The 24,409-nt window shown below is 45.7% G+C and overlaps 1 protein-coding gene across 1 annotated transcript in view; it reads left to right on the forward strand.

Annotated features, from left to right (window-relative positions):
- The first annotated feature begins 278 nt into the window (after positions 1-278).
- DNAL4 (dynein axonemal light chain 4) overlaps positions 279-24,409 on the forward strand; it is a 37,421-nt gene continuing 13,290 nt past the window's right edge. The window contains exon 1 of the mRNA XM_075833560.1: positions 279-437. The gene's annotated coding sequence lies outside the window, so the exon portion shown is untranslated. The remainder of the gene's footprint in view (positions 438-24,409) is intronic.

The following is a 24,409-nucleotide window of genomic DNA, read 5'->3' on the forward strand; positions in this document are numbered from 1 at the left end:
AGATATGTGATAGATAGATAGATAGATAGATAGATAGATAGATAGATAGATAGATAGATAGATAGATAGATAGATAGATACAGATAGATAGATACCCTCATACACAAGAGAGATTTTGTTTGTACCATTCTTTAGTCTAGATTGATATTTGATTGCTGAGCTGCCATGGAGATAGTCAGGCAATAATAGGGCCAGCTACCGCAATTTCGTCTCCAGGGCGACGGAGGTGAAAGCCCCAACATACGTCAGCAGGAAGGCCGTCCTCCGTTTACCAATCGTAGGCGGTGTGTGAAGAAGAGGGCGTGGTCTACATGTCGGTGGCTCCGCTTCCGGGTTTGCTTGCGGTTGCCAGGGGAGGCCTGGGCCGCGGCATAGCAACGGAGAGCGGAGGGACGCTGTGTGAAGTCAGAGACCGATGCAGACTACCCTGGGCTGCGGTAAGTAATCGTGGGGTGGCTTTTAAAAGGGGGGCTGAAGTCACACTCTACACGTTGTACTGAAGAGAAGAATAGACCTGGAAAGAACAAAAGTAAACGACATTCTAGATACATGAACAGATCCAGCGGGAGAGTGCTAAAAGTCATAGAATGGAACGGGCACAGGGCACCGGGAGGGCAGATTGGAAAGATATGCGGGGATAAGCATTCGATAGTAGACTGCCCATAGCCTTTGTTTAAAAAAACTGCTCATCCATAGCAGTGATTGGCTCTTTGTGTTCTGCTGTCCCTGACTCCAGGTGATCACTGGTACTGCTCTGCTGCCATGTGTATGAGGGGGCTGTGGACGGCTGGAAAACACATGGAAAGTATCAGTCCATTGGAATGATCTTGACTTTCTCTGTACAAAAGCAAATGGAAGTTTCCCTTAAATTGAGATGATCACTGGGGGGCATATTACTGCAGACTTCAGGAGCTAGTGTGATTTTTTTCAGTAGCCAGACAGCTAGAACTACCTTATACATCAATGCTAAGAACCCTAAAAAGTTAGGCGCCAGCATCAAATTTGATTGGCTGCTTGGCTCCTGCCATTTGTCTTCTCTTCATCCTACGTATCCCAAGCATGTATGGCCACAGCATTGTTGCTACAACCAAAAGATGTCTTCATTTCGCCCGAGTATATAAGGGCATATACGTATTACTTGTTGTCATTCCATGCTCACTTATAACATCTTTCCCATTTAAAAGGGTCCTTGCTTTGTACAACACACCACCCCATATGGAGGTAGTAAAGTACAGGTAGGGTTCCATGATCGGAGTCCCCTCTCTCCCCAAAGGGGCACTACATGGAGCAGCTCCACTCTGCATGGAGGGCTTATTGACACGTGGGCTGCAGTGGAGATAATCAATTGGAAGCTTCTTCTCAATAAGGGTATGTGCACACGATAGCTGGCTTTTACGTCTGAAATTACAGACTGTTTTCAAGAGAAAACAGCTGCCTCGTTTCAGACGTAAAAGTTCCTCCTCGCATTATGCGAGGCGTCTTTGACGGCCGAACATTTGAGCTGTTCTTCATTGAATTCAAATTACGTTTCAAAGAAGTGTCCTGCACTTCTTTGACGAGGCAGTCATTTTACGCGTAGTCGTTTGACAGCTGTCAAACGACGACGCGTAAATGACAGGTCGTCGGCACAGTACGTCGGCAAACCCATTCAAATGAATGGGCAGATGTTTGCCGACGTATTGGAGCCGTATTTTCAGACGTAAAATGAGGCATAATACGCCTCGTTTATGCCTGAAAATAGGTCGTGTGAAGCCAGCCTAACAGGTGATCGCCAGGGATTAAAGTAGTAGTACCCCCTTTATCAGGTAGCCACTGGCAACGGTGATCGCCAAACTGGAGTTTTTAAAAGAAGACCACCTCTTCATGGTGAAATGCTGTGAAATGTGAAGCTACTTAAAAAAGATATTAGGGAAAATTCCCTAACCTTATAGAGTGATCCTATAATAATAAGAGTCTGCAGGGCTGTAGGTGGCGGGCCTCTCCTTCTCCTGCTGGGACCCTCACAGATCACTAGCATGGGGGACCTCACCAGGTGGGAAGCCCATTTCTGCTAACATAATAACATCAAGAAGAGTGAAATAATAAATGTTTGTCTGTTCCCAGAGGGCACTGGGGACATCGCGTTCAGAGATCTCTATAGTGAAAACATGAAAGCCAACACAACAATGGATTGCGGCGCTTGTTTTCGCAGGTTGCTATTATTCAGCATTGTATTGACACAACACCTGAAGACTGTTTGCAGGGTGTTTGATATTAAAATGAGGGGGGGGGGGGGTCCAGAGCCTCCACACTAGAAGTGACTCTTCTTTTAGTACCAAAAGCAATCAAATACAAGACGGGACTGGTCTCTTCTTTTCATTGTATATTATTGTGTCTGCAACAGTTTTGTTTTGTTTTTTGGAGACCATAGGTTGAGCACTATATATATATATATATATATATATATATATATATATATATATGAAAACAAACTACAACGAGGAAAACACTATCCGGATCAAAAAGTTGCACCAGTGCATTAAAGAGGCTCTATCACTAGTTTATCAATTCCCTATCTCCTATACTAATCTAACAGGTGCTATGATCCTGATAACTACAGTGTGATTTTGTAAATATTCTAATGTGGCTCTAATAGCCAAATAGGAGGTGGCCCTCTATTTTCACTCTGGGCAGTGTAATGTTTTCTGTCTGATGCTGTCCAATCAGGATGCAGCTTCTCCCCCTTCCCAGATCCCAGAAGCACAATGTGATTATATAATATACTGCTTCCATTCCTGACTGTGTATTCAACTGGTGATATCTCCGGTTGTTTCACATCTGCAATCCTGGTGTCGCTTGGAAGATTAGAATCTCGTCTTTCATATGACACCAGAACCACTGTTCTAGTTGGTTCACAGCCCAAGATATAGCTATATGAAGTGATACCCCTTCCCTCCAGCCTCAGTCTGTCACACTGTGTGAAGCAGCTTCATGCTGATAGGACAGCGTCAGAGGCTGTGAGGAGGCTCCACCTCAGGAGAATCGCTGCTGTCGACACCCACTTGTCTAATAAGGCTCATTTATATATTTATAAAAAAAGCTCATAACTTTTAAAATAATAAACGTTTTGGCACACAATTTTCTCTAGTATTATCAGTGTGACCTTGCCTATTAGATTAGCTAAGAGATTGGACATTACTAAACTAGTGACAGATCCTCTTTGCTATAAGCACATGTAGCAATTTTATAAACCACCGAACAATCAGAGTAATTGCTCGGGCTGATGATTTTACACTCACAGCTTGGGGCCTAAGATATGCGTTAATAGATGCCATTTTATATGCACAGGCAGTAGTGTATTAGTTCCTGTTTACGCAATGTATATTTTGGCACATTTTACACGCCGAAATACGCATCAAAAAGCGCTTCATTAAGCTTCTCATTCAAATTAATGGGAAAGCGCATAGTACATACAAGTTTTTTTACGCAAGCATGTTTAAAACTACGCCTGGTGTAAAAAAGAAGCGTCAGGTCAATTCTTTCACGTGTTAGGCACGCTGAAAACTTGCCAAATGTACCCATAGTCAATGGGAGTCCTAATTGCGCTCCAAAAAGCCCACATAAAATGCTTAAAAAAACACATGGAAAGCGCGTCAAAAACTACTGTCTTTTAAAAAGCGCTTCACGAGAAGCGCTGACAAGTTTACATGTCGTTTTTTTTTTTTTTGCAATCTTACAATGCAATACACTGAAAACTGATCGTTCAAAAGTCCCCTAGTTAGTGCCTGTTCACATCACCGTTGTGTAAGGGCCTGTTCACATCACTGTTGTGTAAGGGCCTGTTCACATCACTGTTGTGTAAGGGCCTGTTCACATCACCGTTGTGTAAGGGCCTGTTCACATCACTGTTGCCCTTCCGTAAGGAGTTCCGTCGGGTTGACCCCTCAGCGGAAAGGCAAACGGAAACCTAAGCTTCCGTTTCCCTCATCATTGATATCAATGATGACGGAAACCTAGCTAATGGTTTCCGTCTGTCACCGTTGTGACAGGGTTCCATTGTTCTTGACGGAACCAATAGCGCAGTAGATTGCGCTACTGATTTTGTCAAAACGACAGAACCCTGTCACAATGGTGACAGACTGAAACAATTAGCTAGGTTTCCGTCACCATTGAGTTCAATGGTGAGAGAAACGGAAGCTGAGGTTTCCATTTGCCTTTCTGCTGAGGGGTCAACCTGACGGAAACCTCCGACAGAACCCCTCAACGGAACACAGACGGTGATGTGCACACTGCCTTAGGCCCCATGACACTACCACAAAAAATCTCCATAATTACAGACTGTAATACGGTCCGCAATTACTGACCCGTTCGGTTCTATTGGGCGCGGACACCTTCCCATATTGCTACGGATAGGTGTCCGTGCCGTAGAACCGTGCCGGGAATTATGGAGCATGTCTTACTTTTCGTATTTTGCAGTATGCATGAGGCCAAAGGCCCCATGCAAACGAACGTGCTTTTGCGGCCGCAATTCCCCCGAAAATCCACGGGAGAATTGGGGCCCCATTCGTTTCTATGGGGCCATGCACACGATTGTAGTTTTTACGGTCTGTGCATGGCCCGGGAGCCCGCACCGCAGAAAGAGCAGACATGTCTTATTACGGCCGTCTTCTGCGGTCCAGGCTCATTGAAAATAATGGCCACGGCCATGTGCATGTGCATTGCCCGCGATTTGAAGGTGGCTTGCGGCTGACAGTCCGCTGCCGGCCGACCCGAAAATCACGGCCGTGCACATGGCTACGGTCATGTGCATGAGGCCTAAGGGCTCGTTCACATCAGCCTTAGGTTCTGTTGATGGGTTCCGTCAGACCGTTCCGTCAGGGGAACCCATCAACGGAAAGGCAAACGGAAACCATAGCTTTCCGTTTGCATTACCATTGATTTCAATGGTAATTCTTCCATTGCTTATGGTTTCCGTTTGTCACCGTTCCGTATGGTTTCCGTTTTTTTTGCAGAAACAATAGTGCAGTTGACTGCGCTATTGATTCTGTCAAAAAAACTGAATTGCTTCAGGATTGAGGGACGCATCACCATGGCTGCGAGTAAGTATACGTTTTTTTGTGTTTTTTTTTTTACACGTGCAGTTTTCCGCAGCGGACATTCCGCCCGTAAAACTGTACTACAATTTGGTGCGGTTTTTGGGACGGAATTCTCTCTGGTCTCCAGGGTGGATACGCTATGTATTTTTACACAGCGTATTCGCCCTTTGTTAACATACCCTTATGCCGAGTTCCCACATAGTGTAAATGCTGCAGAATTTGCACAGTATTTACAGTAGCAGCAAAGTGGATGAGAAACGCAGCGTAATCGTTAATAAATTGACCTGTGGTGTGGAATTTAAATCCGCAGCATGTAAATTTATGCTGCGTTTATGTTGATTTTCTGTTGCGGGTTTTCCCCATTGAATTCAATGGGGATGCCAACCCCGCAACAGAAAGCCAAGTGTTGCAAATTTTGCGTCAGAATCACAGCGATTACACCGAAAAAATCGCAACTCCGGATAATAAAAAAATCATACTTACCTAGAATGCTCTCCTTACTGTAGTCCAGCCTCCTGGGATGACATTTCATCCCATGTGTCCGCTGCAGCCAATCACAGGCTGCAGCGGACTACGCACAGAGAGGAGGGAGGGTCTAAGTATGAACAGCTATTTTTGGGAACACGGCCTAAGTGTGAGTTCACACAAAGTTTTTGGACGCGGAGACCGCGTCAGAATCGGTGCCAAAAATCAGCTCAAATCACCCCCCATTGATTTCCCTGGTGGCTTTTGGCCACTTGCGAAAATAAAAGCGCATGCTCTTTCTTTGAGCGGTTTCCGTCTGTCCTCCCATTGAATTCAATGAGCGTCAGAAAAAACTCCACTGCGTTTGGAGCGTTCTTTGCTCCGTTTGCAGGCAAAAACGCGGGGAAAAAAGTGTCAAACGGCATTGGTAATTCAAAATCTGCCTAAAAAACTCCTGAAGGAATTGTCTGTCATAATACTTCGTGTGAACTAGGCCTAAGGCTATGTTCACACACAGTATTTTGCAGGCAGAATTTCTTCCTCAAAAAATTCCGTTTGGAAGTTTGAGGCAGATTTTCCTCTCCCTGCACGCCGATTTTCGCGGCGTTTTTCGCCCACGGTCATTGGGCGCTGCGGGCATAAAACGCAGCGAAATACGCTTTCTCTGCCTCCCATTGAAGTCAATGGGAGGTCAGAGGCGGATACGCCCGAAGATAGGGCATGTCGCTTCTTTCTCCCGCGAGCCGGTTTTACTGCTCGCGGGAGAAAACCGCCCCCGCCTCCCATTGAAATCGACGGGAGGCATTTTCTGGCCGTTTTTGACGAGCTTTTTGGCGCGGTTTCCGCGTAAAAAAACTCTGTGTGAACTTAGCCTTAGGGTGTATTCACACTTTGCGGACCCGAAGCAAAAAAATGTGACAAAACTGCACTATGTGAATAGACCCTTAGTTCTGAGTTCCCCTTTGCACACTCTCATCAGCAGAACATATAAGTTCTTTTAACCCTTTAGGACTGGCCTAATTTGGCACATAAAGAGGATTTGTCACTAGTTTAGTTTTGCCCTATCTCCTAGCTAATCTAATAGGCGATGTTACACTGATAATACTAGTAAAAATTGTGTCCCAAACAGTTTATTATTTTAGAAGTTATGAGCTTTTTTCTAAATATGTAAATGAGCCTTATTAGACAACTGGGAAGTAACAGCAGCGATTCTCCTGAGGTGGAGCCTCCTCACAGCCTCTGACGCTGTCCTATCAGCATGAAGCTGCTTCACACAGTGTGAGAGACTGAGGCTGGAGGGAAGGGGGATCACTTCAAACAGCCATATCTCCGGCTGTGGCCCACCTAGAATAGTGGTTCTGGTGTCATATGAAAGATGAGATTCTAATCTTTTATATGACACCAGAACCACTGAAACCACAGTCGGGAATGGAAGCTGTATACTAAATGATCAGGCTGTGTTGCTGGCAGGGAAGGGGGAGAAGCTGTATGCTGATTGGACAGTGTCATACAGAAAACATTACACGGCCCTGAGTGAAAAGAAAGAGTCACCTCCCATTTGGCTATTAGAGACAAATTAGCATATTTAGAAAAATGCTCATAACTTTGCAAATAATAAAAGTTTTTTTTAAAACAAACTGTTATCAGCATCATGGTGCCTATTAGGCTATGTTCACACGGAGTATTTTGGGGGAGGAATATCTGCCTCAAAATTCCGTTTGGAACTTTGAGGCAGATATTCCTCTCCCTGCACGCCGATTTTCGCGGCAATTATCGCGCCGTTGTTCGCCCGCGGCCATTGAGCGCCGCGGGCATAAAACAGCAAGATATACGCTTTCTCCTGCCTCCCATTGAAGTCAATCGGAGGTCGGAGGCGGAAGCGCCCGAAGATAGGGCATGTCGCTTCTTTTTCCCGCGAGGCAGTTTTACTGCTCGCGGGAAAAAGACGCCGACGCCTCCCATTGAAATCAATGGGAGGCGTTCTCGGGCCGTTTCTGCCGAGTTTTGCGACGCGGTTTCCGCGTCAAAAAACTCGGCAAAATACCCCGTGTGAACATAGCCTTACATTAGTTAGGAGATAGGGCATTCATAAACAAGTGATAGATCCTCTTTAACCCCTTAATGACCAGGCCATTTTGCGCTTTAATGACCAAGGATTATTTTTTGTTTCACAGTCACATTCCAAGAGTCGTAACTTTTTTTTTATTCCGTCGACATAGCCGTAAAAGGGCTTTGTTTTTTGCGGGACGAGTTGTATTTTGTAATTGTACCATTTTTAGATGGTTATAATATATCGATTAACTTTTATTAACTTTTTATTTTAGGAGAGAATTGAAAATAAGCAGCTATTCCAACATTGATTTTCACGTTATAAATTTACGCCGTTTACTATGCAGCGTAAATAACATGTTAACTTTATTCTATGGGTCGGCACGATTAAGGGGATACCAAATATGTAAAGGTTTTATATGTTTTCCTACGTTTGCACAATAAAAACCCTTTTATAAAAAAATTACTTGTTTTTGCATCGCTGCATTCCAAGAGCCGTAACTTTTTTATTTTTCTGTCAATGTGGCTGTATGTGGGCTTGATTTTTGCGGTGTAGTTTTCATTAGTACTATTTTGGAGTACGTAGGACTTATAGATTAACTTTTATTAAATTTTTTATGGGGGAATGGGAGAAAAGAGATAATTTTGCTGTTGTTTTTTTTGGACGCCGTTTACCCGGCAGTTTAATTAATGTGTTAATTTATTGTTCAAGTCGTTAAGATCGCGGGGATAACATATATGTGTATGTGTTATTTGTTTTGTCACTTTTACAAAATAAAACCACTTTTTGGGCAAAAAAAAGTTTTATTTGATTTTGACTGTAAATTATAATTTTTTTTTCCACAAACTTTAAAGGCATGGTGTTGCCAGAAAAACATGTTTTTTTTTTAAAAATTAAACATTTAGTGTGTGGGTGATTAAACATGGTTCAAATTTTTTTTATTTTTTTCACGAGTCAGGAAATAGTCAGGAAATATTATAAATTAATTCTAATTTATAATACTACCCATTTTTGGTCACTAGATGGAGCTAGTTCCCAAAATTGCAGCATTGCAACATTGGGTTAAAAGCCCTCGCTCTAGTGAGCTCTCAGCATCCCCCCCTCCTTTATCCTGGCTAGTGCCGGGATAAACGAGGGGTTTGAAAGGTTTAACCTCCTACACTGTATGTCGCCATTTTTTGAGGTAACCCACAGTGTAGTAGGTTTACATACAGTAGTAAACACACACAAACACTAACATACATTGAAATGTCTTACCTGCTCCTGCCGCCGCGGCTCCCTCCGGCCCGTCCGCTCCCTTTGCTGCCGCTGTTCCATGTGCACAAGTCCGGAAGCCGCGACCGGAAGTAGTAATATTACAGTCCGGCCGCGACTTCCGGTCCACAGGAAAATGGCGCCGGACGGCGCCAATTTCGAATAGGACTGTGTGGGAGCGGCGCATGCGCAGTTCCCACACAGACGCCGTACACGGACGTGAATGGGACGGGAGCCGTTCACAGTCCCTATGGGACTGTGGCTGCCGTACTGCATGTCTGTGTGTGTCGTTAATCGACACACACAGAAATGGAACAAAAAATGGCAGCCCCCATAGGGAAGAAAAAGTGTAAAAATAAGAAAAAGTAAAACACAAACACACAAATAAATATAAACGTTTTTATTAAAGCACTAACATCTTTAACATATAAAAAAAATTATTTGCCATGACACTGTTCCTTTAACTGCTTTCCATTTTTTTCTAGTCCCACCAGGGGACTTCACTATGCGATCTGCTGATCGCATATATAATGCTTTGGTATACTTAGTATACCAAAGCATTATTGCCTGTCAGTGTAACAGCCTAACAGGCATTTGCTGAAGGCAGACCTGGGGGCCTATGTTAGGTCCCCGGCTGCCATGGAAACCCGACGGCGCCCCGCGGGGGCGCCGATGGGGTGACAGAGAGAGCTCCCTCCCTCTGTCAAACTCATTAGATGTCGCTGTTGCTATTGACAGCGGCATTTAATGGGTTGAACTGCCAGAATCGGAGCGCGCTTCGAGTTGCAGCAGGAGCCAGGCTGAGTATAGCAGCCGTGCTCCTGCTGCTGATCGCGTGTGTACACTGGCAGTGCCCACGCGATCAGAGGACGGATCTAGCAGCTGCAGAGGACGGATCTATCCAACCAATCAATTTTTTTCTATTTTTTTTCATCCTTACATTCAGAGAGCTATAACTTTTTTATTTTTCAGTCGACATAGTCGTATGAGGGCTTATCACGATCACGGCGCAAACATATATGTGTATTTTTACACTTTGACATAATAAGACAACTTTTTATAGAAAAAAAAATTTCTAAATAGTTTTACTATGCATCGTTTTTGAATTCACTTTATTTGACATTAACAAATAATTTTTCTAGTACCACTAGGGGGCATCTTTTAATCTAATCTTTTGATATACTTAGTATACCAAAGCATTATTGCATTATTGTCTGGCACAGCCTAATAGGCATAAAGCCATGGCAGTCCTTAAAGGAACAGTGTTACCACAAATTTTTTTTTAATATGTTAAAGATGTTAGTGCTTTATTAAAAACGTTTGGATTAATTTGTGTGTTTGTGTGTTACTTTTTCTTATTTTTACACTTTTTCTTCCCTATGGGGGCTGCCATTTTTTTTTCCATTTCTGTATGTGTCGATTAACGACACATACAGACATGGAATACGGCAGCTCCAGTCCCATAGGGACTGCGAACGGGGCCCGTTCCATCCACTAACATGTACGCCGCTGTGTGGGAACGGCACATGCGCCGCTCCCACACAGTTCAATTTGAAATGCGCGCCGTCCGGCGCCATTTTCCTGTAGACCGGAAGTCGCGGCCGGACAGTAAGATTACTACTTCCGGTCGCGGCTTCCGGACTTGTGCACATGGAGCAGCAGACGGAGCGGATGGACCGGAGGGAGCGGCGGCGACTGGAGCAGGTAAGGGATTTCTATGTATGTTTGTGTTTCAGTGTGTTTTACTAGTGTATGTAAACCTTCTACACTGTGTGTTAGCTCAAAAAATGGCGACACACAGTGTAGGAGGTTAGACCGTTCAAACCCCTCGTTTCTCCCGGCACTAGCCAGGATAAAGGAGGGGGGGATGCTGAGAGCTCACTAAAGCGAGGGCTTTTTACCCAATTTTGCAGCATAAAGCAATGTGGTTGCTTTACCACATGCAATGCTGCAATTTTGGGAATGGCTCCATCTAGTGACCAGCAATGGGAAATATTATAAATTAGAATCCAATTGAATCCAATTTATAATATTTCCTGACTCGTGAAAAAAATAAATAAAATTAGAACAATGTTTAATCACCTACACACTAATTGTTTAACTAAAAAAAAAAAAAGCATGTTTTGCTGGCAACACATTCCCTTTAAGGCCTTTCTTAGGCCCCTTACTGTTATGACAACCCATTGGCAGCCCACAATCCCATTCGTGAGCTACAGTCGGGTAACAGAGGGAGCCCCCTTCCTCTGTAAACCAGTTAGATACCACTGGCGCTATTGACCATGGCGTCTAAGGGGTTAAACAGCTGGAATTGGAACTAGCTACGATCCCGGCTGTTAGAGCAGCACCCCGGCTATCATTAGACAGCCTATCACCCGCTTCTAGCTTATTCTGATGTCCCATAAAAAGGCTCACGCATCGGAATAGGGCCTCTCATTGACCACCAAGAAAAGGCGTATTGGCGGTCACTAATTGTTTAAGGAACACTAGGAATGAATAATAAAAGTAAACAAGAGAGACTGTCAGTCTGCATTTACTACATTCTCCGGAAGTGTTGTTGTAGGAATCTTGCAGAGAAGATCGCTGTTTATTTCCTTTTTATAACTCCCACATATGGCTGAAGTTGTGAGACCATGATCATTAGAATAGGGGAGGGCTACGCCTAAAGGTGGCCATACACATTAGACAGCAGTAGGTTGATATTCGGCCAACAAATATTCGCTAAGCCGACGTTTCCATTAGGCCTCGTGCACACTTACGTCACCGTTTTCACGGCCGCTTTTGCCGGGTCCGTGAACCCGTTTTAGCGGCCGTGTGGTTTCCGTGTGCACTCCGTGTTTCCGTTTCAGTGCGCCGAGCATGGTACTGTCCAGGGTGACAGTACCATGCTCGGCGCGCGGAAAATACAATTTTAATGTAATAAAAAATGTTTAAAAAAAATAAGTTCATAGTTACATTCCTCCTGTCCGGCCTCCAGCGATGACGTTCAATCCATGTCGCCGCTGCAGCCAATCACAGGCTGCCGCGGCCACTGCAACCAATCACAGGCTGCTGCGTCCGCTGCAACCAATCACAGGCTGCTGCGGCCTCTGCAGCCAATCACAGGCTGCCGCGTCACAAAAGAAGGTCGGACTGGAGGAAGAAGAGGGACTCGTCACCAAGACAACGACCGGGTACGTATGAAATGCTTTTTATTTTATTTTTAATCAGCAGCCTCTTTTCTCTATCAGTTATTGATAGAGACAAGTGGCTGCCGATTAGTGTAATATTTTTCTAATGTTTTTCTGCCCGCCCGGCAGTTGCTAGGCAACGGCTCCGTCACACACGGACGGCACACGGATGCCTTCCGTGCGCCTTCAGTTTTTTTGACGGCCCCATTGACTTGCATGGGCCTCACGGTCACGGAATCCCGGACCAAAGTAGGACATGCTCTACTTTGGATCGGAAAGGAGCAACGGACCGTCAAAAAAACTGAAGTGTGCATGGCCCCATTGAAATTAATGGGTTCAGGGTGCTATCAGTGACAAAAACGGATAGCATCCTGAAGGAAAAAACTGAAGTGTGCATGAGGCCTTAGGGATGCACGATACATCAAAACTTGAATGAGGGGCTTCAACCTGGAGCTTCAACGGCTTGGTTTTAGAAACGATCGGGTCGGGCAGAGGCAGTCCACTCACTGAGGTAACAGCCAAAGATGTCTCCAGGGGTACTGTCGGCAACTGGAGATGATCCACTAGCTCCTTTTGGATGAAGTTTTCCGCGGACCTGGAGTCTAGATAGGCAGAAACCCGATGCATCACAGGAATAGTCAACTTGGAACAGAATGCTTTATTTGGTACCGTTCCACATAGGGTTGTGTCTCCAACCAATCCTAGGCACTGGGGTCTCTCCGGCCTCTTGGGAAACAAACGCACGATATGGCCTCCGAGGCCGCAATACAGACACCGTCCAGAAGTGCGTCTGCGTTGTCTCCTGGGTAGACCATTTGACACGGTTCATCTGCATAAGATCCTCTGGTAGGACGACTGAGGAGAATAGTAAGGATTGCTGGAAAGTAGAAAGTGGGAAATCTCTCCCGGGGAACCTCTTGGGAACGCTCCTGGATCCTCATGTCAACCCGGGTGGCAAGTAGGATGAGATCGTCCAGGGTAGATGGCAGATAGCGAGTGGCCAGCTCGTCCTTAATCCCAGAAGACAGTCCCTGCCAAAATGTGGCCACCAAAGCCTCGTTCCAGGTTAATTCAGCAGCCAGCATACGGAACTGAATGGCATACTCGCCCACGGAGTGGTCTCCCTGGTGTAGGGTCAGCAGAGATGCAGCAGCCAAAGAAACTCTCCCAGGTTCCTCAAAAATCGAGCGGAAAGTCCGTAAGAAGCACTGTAAGTCGCGGGTCTCTGGTCCCGGATGTTCCCACAGAGGATTTGCCCATGCCAGGGCTTTGCCAGTAAGGAGAGAGATGATGGAGGCGATTCTGACATGATCAGAACAGAAGGCCCTGGCATGTAGTCTGAAGTGGATTTGGCACTGATTCAGAAATCCTCTGCAGGTCCTCGTGTCTCCGTCATAGCGAGGAGGTAGCGGCAAGAAGCACAGGGGATCGGCACTGGTACAGATAGGAAGTGTAGCAGGAGGAACAGCTGGAATGTGTGCGGTGACGACTGTGGTTGGAGCAACCAACCGATGGGCAATGGCGTTCATCGACAGGAGGAGTTTGTCTTGCTCTGACTGGAGGTCTTGTATCTCAGCCAGCATGGCTTGTGTCGTCAAGGTCTCAGGTTGACCAGTGGGGTCCATGGCCTGAGCGTACTGTCACGGTTTGTGGGTATGTGGACCCACTATTCCGCACCGCCGTAGCATGGAGGCAGCGGGCCAAACAACAGAGCACCCCAGTAATACAAAGTTCCGCACTAGGGTACCTGAATAGTCCAGACAGTGACCGAGGCTTTTTTCACGGATGGAGGTGGGTGCAGCAGGTTACGCCAGACGTGGCAGATGACAGCAGGTGCTGCAGGTTGTGCCAGATGTGGCAGATCACACTGGACGTGGAAGATGACACTGGACGTGACGGATAACACAGGACGTGGCAAACGACAGCAGGTGCAGTGGACATGACTCAAACACTAGTAGGCACAGGAACAAGAACATAGCACGGGATACAGGAACAGGTAACAGCTGGAACGGGAAAACACTAAGGGACAGACTTGGGATACACTAACAATGCTCAGGCAAGGATCAGAAGGGCAGGCACCTTCTTATAGTCCAGGAAATCATGTGAGTTGATGATGATGATTGTTTTCATGTGCGCGCAATGGCCCTTTAACCCCTTCCCGACATTATACGCCAATGTCGGGTAGCGGAAGTATGGAACGGGCTCACCGAGTGAACCCGCTCCATACGATGCCTGTGTCGGCTGTTTGTTACAGCCGACACTTCAGAGTAACAAGCGGCATCGCGCTCGAGTGCGATCCCGCTCGTTAAATACTGCGGTCAATACCGACCGCAGCATTTAAACTGTTAGAAAGAGGGGGCGACCCCCTCTAACAGCTCATCGCGCCCCCCGCAACGCAATCATTGGGGCGATGGTTGCTATGGCTGCCTGGGGGCCTAATGAAGGCCCCCAGGTCCGCCATCTTTGTGCTCCTATTAAGCCCAATACATTAGTATAGCAGTATATCGTGCAAGCGATCGCTGGTTGAAGTCCCGTAGGGGAACTAATAAAAAATGAGTTAAATAAAGTTGTTGTTTTTTTTTAATGTAAAATTGTAAGGTTTAAAAAAAAAACCTTTTCCCATTTTCCCCTTAGAGCATAATAAAAAAATAAATAAATAAACATAATTGGCATCGCTGCGTCCGTAAAAGTCTGAACTATTCCAATATATCAATTTTTAACCCGCACGGTGAACGGCGTAAAAAATAAAATAAATTGTAAACGCCAGAATCTCTATTTTTTGGTCACCTCATCTCCTACAAAAAAATGAAATAAAAAGTGATAAAAACGTTGCATTTACACCAAAATGTTATTATTAAAAACTATAGCTTATCCCGCAAAAAATAAGCCCTCATACCACTTATTCGACAGAAAAATAAAAAAGTTATGGCTCTTGGAATTTGGCGACACAAAATAAAGTTTATTTTTTACACTTAGGTTTTTATTTGTAAAAGTAGTAAAATATAGAAAAAAATTATATCTTTGGTATCACCGTAATCGTATTGACCCACAGAATAAAGTTAATATGTTTTAATTGCACAGTGAATTCCCTAAAAACGACACGCAAAAAACAATGGAGGAATCGCTGTTTTTTCCATTTTCTACCCCACAAATATTTTTTTTTCCCGTTTCCTAGTACATTATATGGCACTATATATAGTGCTACGAAAAACTACAACTCGTTCCGCAAAAATCAAGCCCTCATAGGACTATATCGATGGAAAAATAAAGAAGTTATGGCTTTTGGAATGTGGGGAGGAAAAAACAAAGATGAAAACCGGAAAAAGGGCTGCGGCGGGAAGGGGTTAAGAGCGGGCACGAGCTTGCGTGCACCCTACGGGACACAGCGGACCAGAGCAGAAGTGAGCGCTGGCGTCTCCTAGGAAGGAGATGGGGGCCAGCGATCACAGATACATTGCTGTGGGCGTCGGGAGGTGAGTAAACCCGACGGCCCGCGGCCATGGACGCTACACTTATCCTGAAAAGTCAAATGAAACGACCAGTACCTTTTAAGGTAAAGTGGATACACCAGTTAGATTGGAAGAAGAGCAAGTTACTGGTGACCAACAAATACACTACTAAATGGGGTGTATTTAGACTACATCTGGTGCTGTCCCATACATTGAAATACAGCCCTGCTTGATTTTAGTCCAGCCCTATAATGCTTCAGAAGAAGTTAACATTTACTGTACAATACAGTAGATCATTGGCACTCCAGGCACAGAGACCCTCCACAATAGATTGCCAGCAGGGGAATCCCACAATGTTAGAAGAGGTTGACCAAACCTGGATAAGTAAAATAAAACAAAAGTGATCAATTTAAAGTTTTCCTGACTGTTTGTAGATGAGGAGTGTGAACGTTTTATTGTTCTCTAGTTTTGATCTATAGAGGGGATGTCCCCAAAAATGACTTAAATCTATCCATGTTTTGAGTATGTCAAAAGTTAGTACTCCAAGACTCATGTCTTTCTGTAACTTTAAATTTCTCTTCAATATCAATGTAATTTCTGTTATAAATGTGATAAGGCCTAACAAAATCTTTCAGCAATGTCTTTTATTTTCTACTTATTGTTTAAAATTTTACTTAAAAGGACACTAACTTTTTTTTTTTTCAAACTCTTTATTTGGTAAAAAAAGACATAACAAATCTGTAAACATTCCCACAAATCGGGAGCATGTTTAGCTTCGCAGAGCTATGATAATATTTCTAGAAGGAAACGTTGTGATAGTTTAATATCTAAACAGATGTTGCAGAAATATCAAAAAAATTGTCCATATGATGAGTTTGTTATATCAATGCAGTAAAGGATAGTTATGAGTACGGTGTTAGGAAAAAACACATAACCTCTTCCTAGTGTACGATGAAGTAAAATTCAGTAAATGTTTGTCTCTAGATGAAGTTGGGTAATCCGGCTCGAGATTGTAGAGGCAAGCAAGGAATGTTCAACAATTAAACCAAAACAGTTAAAACTTGGTGCAGCTAACTTTAGTAATGAATCTAATGCTTATCCTAGACAAATGAGTCCTAGAAACTAACTAAAGGCTCTAAGCGATTTCTACGAGGACCAACCCAGCCACTGGGCTTCACATTGTGGCAATCTGTTTTCCAGAATACTAATTAATTTCTCAAATTGGTGTATCTCTTTAGTTTTGTTGAGTATCCTCAGAAATGGCATATTTAGGGATTTCCAGCTAATGGCTACTGTCCATTTGGCTGCTGATAGAATATGTGAGATTAATTTTCTATTTTGTTTGGGTACATCAGGAATGTCTGCGTTCAGCAACGCCCACCAAGGGGATAACTTTATTTGTAAATGTAATTTAGAATTAATAAGGCGCTCAATTCGTTTCCAATGAGCCTGTACTACTGGAAGGACACTAACTTTTTAACAAACTTTTCATACATCAATAGTACAAGCAAATATAAAAAAAACTGTAATATATCTTATTAGAGAAAAATTTCACTTTCTTCACTTATCAAGCTCCTTTCCTTCACGCCCCCCTTCTCTAACTGTTCCCTCACTCTGAATTTACTGTTTTTTTCCGTCTCTTCAACACAAGATAAATTATTAGCTCACTGGGGGGTCAGGTTACATGTTGCCCACAGAAGTCTATGGAGAGTGGGAGGAGGAGTAGAGTGAGAGAGCGACACAGACCGTTCTGTAGCCTACTAGTAAATGTTTTATCCCACCCCAGTGCTAGATTCACAGCCACACTGCTCATTACTGCTATATGATGTCCTCCATGTCTCTGCTGCTATATATGTGTGTGTGATAAATAGAAAAAGAAGAGCAGGATTTTCCTCTTTTATGTGTGCAGTCTATGGGAAGCATGATAGCAGTTAGGCTCCAACAACATATGAGAGCGTATTCTGAAAAGTCACCTAAAAAATTTGGTAAACTTTAAAAGATAAAGTGCATCGATCTTTTTTTATTAGGTCCAAAACTCTACACGTATTAATTTCCTGATATACCGTATCTTTATAGGAGCCAGACTTCCATTGTTTCTTTTTTTTTTTTGTGTGTGTGTCACGGCGCGGGGTGTGGACCCACTGGGCCGTACCGCGTAGCGGGATAGCAGCTGGCCAACTAGGTATAAAACAATGTCTATAGTTCAGAAAGGGTACCTGAGGCAATGTAGACAGTGGCGGAGACACAACTTGACATTCACTGTAGATGGCACAGTAGATGCAGCTGAAGAAACTACTTGGCTCTCACTGTAGATGGCACAGAGGCACGGTAGCACGGGATACAGGGTACAGGCAGCAGGAACGAGTAACACTGGGAACTGGAAAACACTGGGAGACCATTTGCAAGACAAACTTTAGGTATACAACAATGCTCAGGCAAGGAACAAGTGGGCAGAACCCTTTTTATAGTCCAGCAGCATTCTGGGCTAATTACTGATTATAAACAACTCAACGAGTACAGGCCCTTTAAGGTCGTGCACGCCCTGTGGGAAACAGTCACAGAACCCGGAAGTGAGTGCCGGCGTCTCCCCGGAGGGAGATGTTGGCGAGAACACAGGCGCCCATGGCCGGAGCCGTCAGATGGTAAGTCTGAACGACGGTCCGCGGCCATGGACGTTACAGTATCCCCATGGACGTTACAGTATACCCCCCTCTTACGCCCCCTCTTCTTGGGGCCAGAGCGGGAGAGAAATCTCTTCACGAGGACAGGGGCATCGATGTTCTCCACTAGCTCCCAAGACCTCTCCTCTGGACTAAATCCCCTCCAATCCACCAAATAAAACGTCCTTCCTCCCACTTTCTTGGTGGCCAGGATCTCCCTCACTTCGAAAGTCCCTGACGATCCACCAGGAGCTACTGCGGTACTAGGAGTCCTGGAGTAGCGGTTCAGGACCACGGGCTTCAGCAAGGAGACATGGAAGGAGTTCGGGATCTTGAGGGTAGGAGGCAGCCGAAGCTTGTAAGTCACAGGATTGATTTGTAGCAGAATCTCAAAGGGTCCGAGGAACCTGTGAGCAAACTTGCAAGACGGCACCCTCAGCCGAATATTCCTGGAAGACAGCCAGACCTTCGTACCTGGAAGAAACTGGGGAGGTTCTCGTCTTCTAGTGTCTGCCTTTCTCTTCATGTGGTCCACCGCCAGCAGAATAGAAGATCGTGTCTGTTGCCATATCTGCAGAAAGTCCCTGACGGTAGAGTCAGCTGCAGGCACCTGGGACATAGTAGAGACAGGAAGAGGTATACGAGGATGTTGGCCGTAGACGATGAAAAACAGACTGGAGGTGGTGGACCCACTAGTATGGTTATTATAGGAGAACTCAGCCCACGGGAGCAGCTGCACCACGTCATCATGCCGTCTGGAGACAAAGTGCCGCAGATAGTTCTCCATAATCTGGTTAACCCTTTCGACTTGTCCATTGGACTGAGGATGATAAGCCGAGGAGAAGTCCAACTTTACACCGAGGAGGCCGCAGAGTGCTCTTCAGAACTTCGAGGTGAACTGGACTCCTCGATCCGAGACAATATGCAGAGGCAAGCCGTGCAAACGGAACATGCGTTGAACGAAGAGGTCGGTCAGTCGAGCAGCGGAAGGCAGGCCAGACGGGAACAAAATGAGCCATTTTAGAAAATCGATCCACCACCACCCAGATCACACTGCATCCCGCAGAGAGAGGCAGATCTATGACAAAGTCCATAGCAACATGCTGCCAGGGGGCATTGGGCACAGGCAGTGGTTGGAGCAGACCGGCTGGTCTGGAGTGGACAACTTTGTTTGCTGCGCACACCGTACAGGAGGAGACAATGTCCATGACGTCTTTGGGCAGAGTGGGCCACCAGAACTGACGGGCAATTAGGTCTCGGGTCTTACGGGCACCCGCGTGACCTGAGAGCTTGGAACTGTGACCCCAGCGCAGGATTCTTCCTCTGTCACTGCCAGACATACAAAAGTTCTTCCCGGAGGAATGTCTCTAACTTGCAGAGGGTTAACAGAGAAGATGCAGGAAGGATCAATAATATTCCTTGGGGACTCCACAGTGTCCTCTGTTTCAAACGACCTAGACAAGGCATCTGCCCTCACATTCTTGTCGGCAGGTCGATAGTGGAGTTCGAACCGGGACCGAGGAAAGAACGACCACCTGGCTTGACGAGGATTCAGCCGTTGAGCCGTATTTATATAGGTCAGGTTCTTGTGGTCCGTGAAGACCAGGATAGGATGAGCTGTGCCTTCCAGTAGGTGTCTACACTCCTGCAGGGCCAGCTTGATGGCCAGTAACTCTTGATCCCCAATCGAATAGTTGCGCTCTGCGGGAGAAAACCGCTTAGAATAGTAGCCGCATACCACAGTCTTGCCTTTGTAACCTCTCTGGAACAAAAGTGCAGCGGCACCAACAGAGGAAGCGTCCACCTCTAATGAAAACTATAGGGACACATCAGGGTGATGAAGAATAGAGGCTGACGTGAAGGCAGTTTTTAAATGCGACTTCTGCTTCTGGAGTCCACATCTTGGCATTCATACCCTTTTTTAGTGAGGGTGGAGATGGGAGCTGTTAATGAAGAGAAGTTGGGTATGAACAGCCGGTAGAAGTTGGCAAATCCCAGTAAGTGTTGTATAGCCCTTTAAGCCTTGGGGGCGTGGCCATTCCAGGACAGCCTTTACCTTCTCAGGGTCCATTTTGAGACCCTGATCAAAGATGATATAGCCCAGGAAGGGTAGAGACTTCTTTTCAAACTCGCACTTCTCCAGCTTGGCATAAAGATGATTCTCCCTTAATCGAAGCAACACCTGACGGACATGACCCTGATGAGTCACAAGATCTGGGGAAAAAATCAAAATGTCATCGAGATACAACATAGACATAGAGGAGATCACGAAAAATGTCATTGACAAATTCTTGAAACACCGCTGGGGCGTTACACAGGCCGAAGGGCGTGACCAGATATTTGTAGTGTCCGTCACGTGTATTAAATACAGTCTTCCACTCGTCACCCTGACGAATCCGGATTAGATTGTAAGCCCCCTGCAGGTCTAGCTTAGAATTTTTTTTTGCCCCCCCCCATATGCGATCAAACCGTTCCTATGAACGAGGTGAGGATTTAAGTATGAAGCCCCTCTCCAGATTCTCCTTAATGTAGGCTGACATAGACTGAGTCCCCGGAAAGCAGAGAGGGTATACTCTACCGTGAGGAGGGGACGAATCAGGAAAAGTTGATAGGGCAATCATATGCTCGATGTGGAGGGCAATGTCTCTGCTTCCTTCTTGTTGAAGATATCTGAGAACAGAGAGTAAAGCCTCATGCACACTTCCATCACCGTTTTCATTGCCGTTTTTCACGGCTCTGTGTGTTCGTGATTGGAACAGTGTGCTTCCCGTGTGTACTCCGTGTAACTTTCCGTGTTTCAGTTTCCGGGAGGAAACTGAAATCCATTCACACTATGTACACGATATTGTGAGTGCAGCACATGCTATTCCCTGTCCAGCGGTGTCCTTAAAAAAAAAAAAAAAAAAAAACTGCAACAAAAAAAAAGTTACTACTTACCCAGAACTCCCTGTTTGCCTGCTTCTTCCTCAAGTCCGGCCTCCTGAGATGACGTTTCAGACCATGTGACCGCTGCAGCCAATCACAGGCTGCAGCGGTCACATGGACTGCCGCATCATCCAGGGAGGTCGGACTGAATGTCAGAAGAGGGACGCGTCACCAAGACAATGACCGGGGTACGTATGAACTTATTTTTCTTAATATCGCTGTGTTCCAGCACTAATCAGCAGTCTCTTCTCTCTATCAGTGCTGACAGAGAGAAGGGGCTGCCGATTAGAGCAGTGCAGTATCTGTCTGTATGTGTACCTCTGCCTGTCTGTCTGTTGCTAGGCAACGGCTCCGTCACATACGGACGGCACACAGTCACGGAATCTCGGACCAAAGTAGGACATTTTTGTAGGACATTCTTGTAGGACATACTTTTGTCGGAACGGAGCAACGGGGCCGTCAAAAAAACTGAAGTGTGCATGGCCCCATTGAAATGAATGGGTCTGGGTGCTAGCCGTCTGAAAAACCCTGAAGAAAAAGACTGAAGTGGGCATGAACTGATTATAAACAACTGGACGCGTACTGGCCCTTTAAGGACGTGCGCGCGCGCCCTGCGGGAAACAGTCACAGAACCCGGAAGTGAGTGCCGCCAAGAACACAGACGTCCATGGCCGGAACCGTCAGATGGTAGTCTGAACGACGGTCCGCGGCCATGGACTTTACAGTGTGTGTGTGTGTGTGTGTGTGTGTGTGTGTGTGTGTGGGTAGAGCTGGCATTAAGGGGGCGGGAAAACTGGGCAATTGCCCAGGGCCCAAATCCTTTTATGGATGGCATGGGCCCCCTCATCCTCAGTGGCGTCGCTAGCACCAGAGGGGGCTCCAGTGCTAGCGTCAGCCACATTCACTTGTATCTGCATCCTCAGAACGCATATACTAATGAATACTATAAGCTGCAGGCCATGTTTGGACTTCAGCGTATAATGCGCTGGGAAGACTCCCTGCGCAGGCCGGCATGATGATGTCACTGCGTCATGCTGATCTGCGTGTGCGTCCCGACCAGAGCCTGTGCACCGCTCCGTCCATCGCGGAAACTGGGCTGGGTAAGTGCAATATTATAATGTTTTTTTGGGTGGGGGGGGCTGTGTGGCAATGTACAAGAGGGGATAGCTGTGTAGCACTATATACAAGGGAGGGGGCAGTGTGGCACTATATACAAGGGAGGGGGCAGTGTGGCACTATATTCAAGGGGAGGGCTGTGTGGAACTATATGCAAGGGGTTGTGTGGCACTATATATACAAGAGGGGCTGTGTGGCACTATATACAAGGGGGGCTGTGTGCACTGTATGCAAGGAGGGGCTGTGTGGCACTATATACAAGGGGCTGTGTGGCACTATATACAAGGGGGGCTGTGTAGCACTATATACCAGGGAGGGGGGCTGTGTGGCACTATATACCAGGGAGGGGGGCTGTTTGGCAATATATATATACAAGGGGAAGGCTTTGGAACTATATACAAGGGAGGGGGCTGTGTGGCACTATACAGGGGTGGGCTGTGTGGCACTGTATACAAGGGGGCTGTGTAGCACTATATACAAGGGCAGCTGTGTGGCACTCTATAGTAAGGGGGATTATGTGGCACTATACCCAAGTGGGGGCTTTGGCACTATATACAAGGGGGCCTGTGTGGCACTATATACAATGGGGCCTGTGTGGCACTATATACAATGGGGCCTGTGTGGCACTATATACAAGGGGGGCTGTGTGGCACTATATACAAGGGGGGCTGTGTAGCACTATATACCAGGGAGGGGGCTGTGTGGCACTATATACCAGGGAGGGGGGCTGTTTGGCAATATATATACAAGGGGAAGGCTTTGGAACTATATACAAGGGAGGGGGCTGTGTGGCACTGTATACAAGGGGGCTGTGTAGCACTATATACAAGGGCAGCTGTGTGGCACTCTATAGTAAGGGGGACTATGTGGCACTATACCCAAGTGGGGGCTTTGGCACTATATACAAGGGAGGGGCTGTGTGGCACTATATACAAGGGGGCCTATGTGGCACTATATACAAGGGGGGGCTGTGTGGCACTATATACAAGTCGGGGCTGTGTGGCACTGTATACAAGGGGGGCTGTGTGGCACTGCATACAAGAAGGGCGGCTGTGGCACTGTATACACGGGGGGCTGTGTGGCACTGTATACAAGAGGGGGCTGTGTGGCACTGTATACAAGGGGGGCTGTGTGGCACTATTTACAAGGGGGGCTGTGTGGCACTATACTAAGTGGGTGGGCTGTTTGGCGCTATCTATATGGGGCTGTGTGTGGCACTATCTAAAGGGGGCATCAGTCACTGTGGTTATGGTGTGGCGGTATTAATCAGTAACAGTATGGAGGTATTATTCAGTCACTATGTGGTCATGGTGTGGTGGTATTATTCAGTAACCGTATGGGGGTATTATTCAGTCATTATGTGGTTATGGTGTGGCAGTTTTAATCAGTAACAGCATGGGCATATTATTCAGTCACTATGTGGTTATCATGTGGCAGTATTATTCAGTAACAGTATGGCGGTATTATTCAGTCACTGTTATGGTGTGGAGGTATTATTCAGTAACAGTATTGGGTATTATTAAGTCACTCTGGTTATGGTGTGGCGATATTATACAGTAACCGTATGGGGTATTAGTAAGTCACTATGTGGTTATGGTGTGGCAATATTATACAGTAACAGTATAGGGTATTATTCAGTCACTAAGTGGTTGTGGTGTGGCGTTATTATTCAGTATCAGTATGGGGGTATTATTCAGTCACTGTGGTTGTGGTGTGGCGGTATTATTCAGTATCAGTATGGGGGTATTATTTACTCACTGTGGTTATGGTTTGGTGGTAGTATTTGGACCATATATTCTGTTATTATTGATAATATTGGTCTTTATAATAGTGAGTTGTGTTTAGTAACAGTATGTAGATAATATTTCATCTGGTGTAGTGGTATGATTTAATAACTGTACATGTATATAGATACATTTTTGGGTGAGAGGGGGGACATATTATTTTGGACTTGTAACACTCCTGGACGCGCTAGAAATCAGTGATGCAGTTCTCTGCACATCGCGTTCTGAATTTACTGAATTTACTGCATTATTGATACAGTAAGGGTGTGTTCACATCAGTGTTTGGTTTTCGTTGATGGGTTCATCAGACCTTTCCATCGGAGGAACCCAACAACGGAAAGGCAAACGGAAAAATAGCTTCCGTTTGCGTTACCGTTGATTTCAATGGTAACACTTCCGTTGATAATGGTTTCCGTTTGTCTCCGTTCCGTAAGGATTCCGTTTTTGTTGACTGAATCAATAGC

Source organism: Rhinoderma darwinii, chromosome 7 (genome assembly GCF_050947455.1).
Source record: "Rhinoderma darwinii isolate aRhiDar2 chromosome 7, aRhiDar2.hap1, whole genome shotgun sequence".
Taxonomy (NCBI): Eukaryota; Metazoa; Chordata; class Amphibia; order Anura; family Rhinodermatidae; genus Rhinoderma; species Rhinoderma darwinii.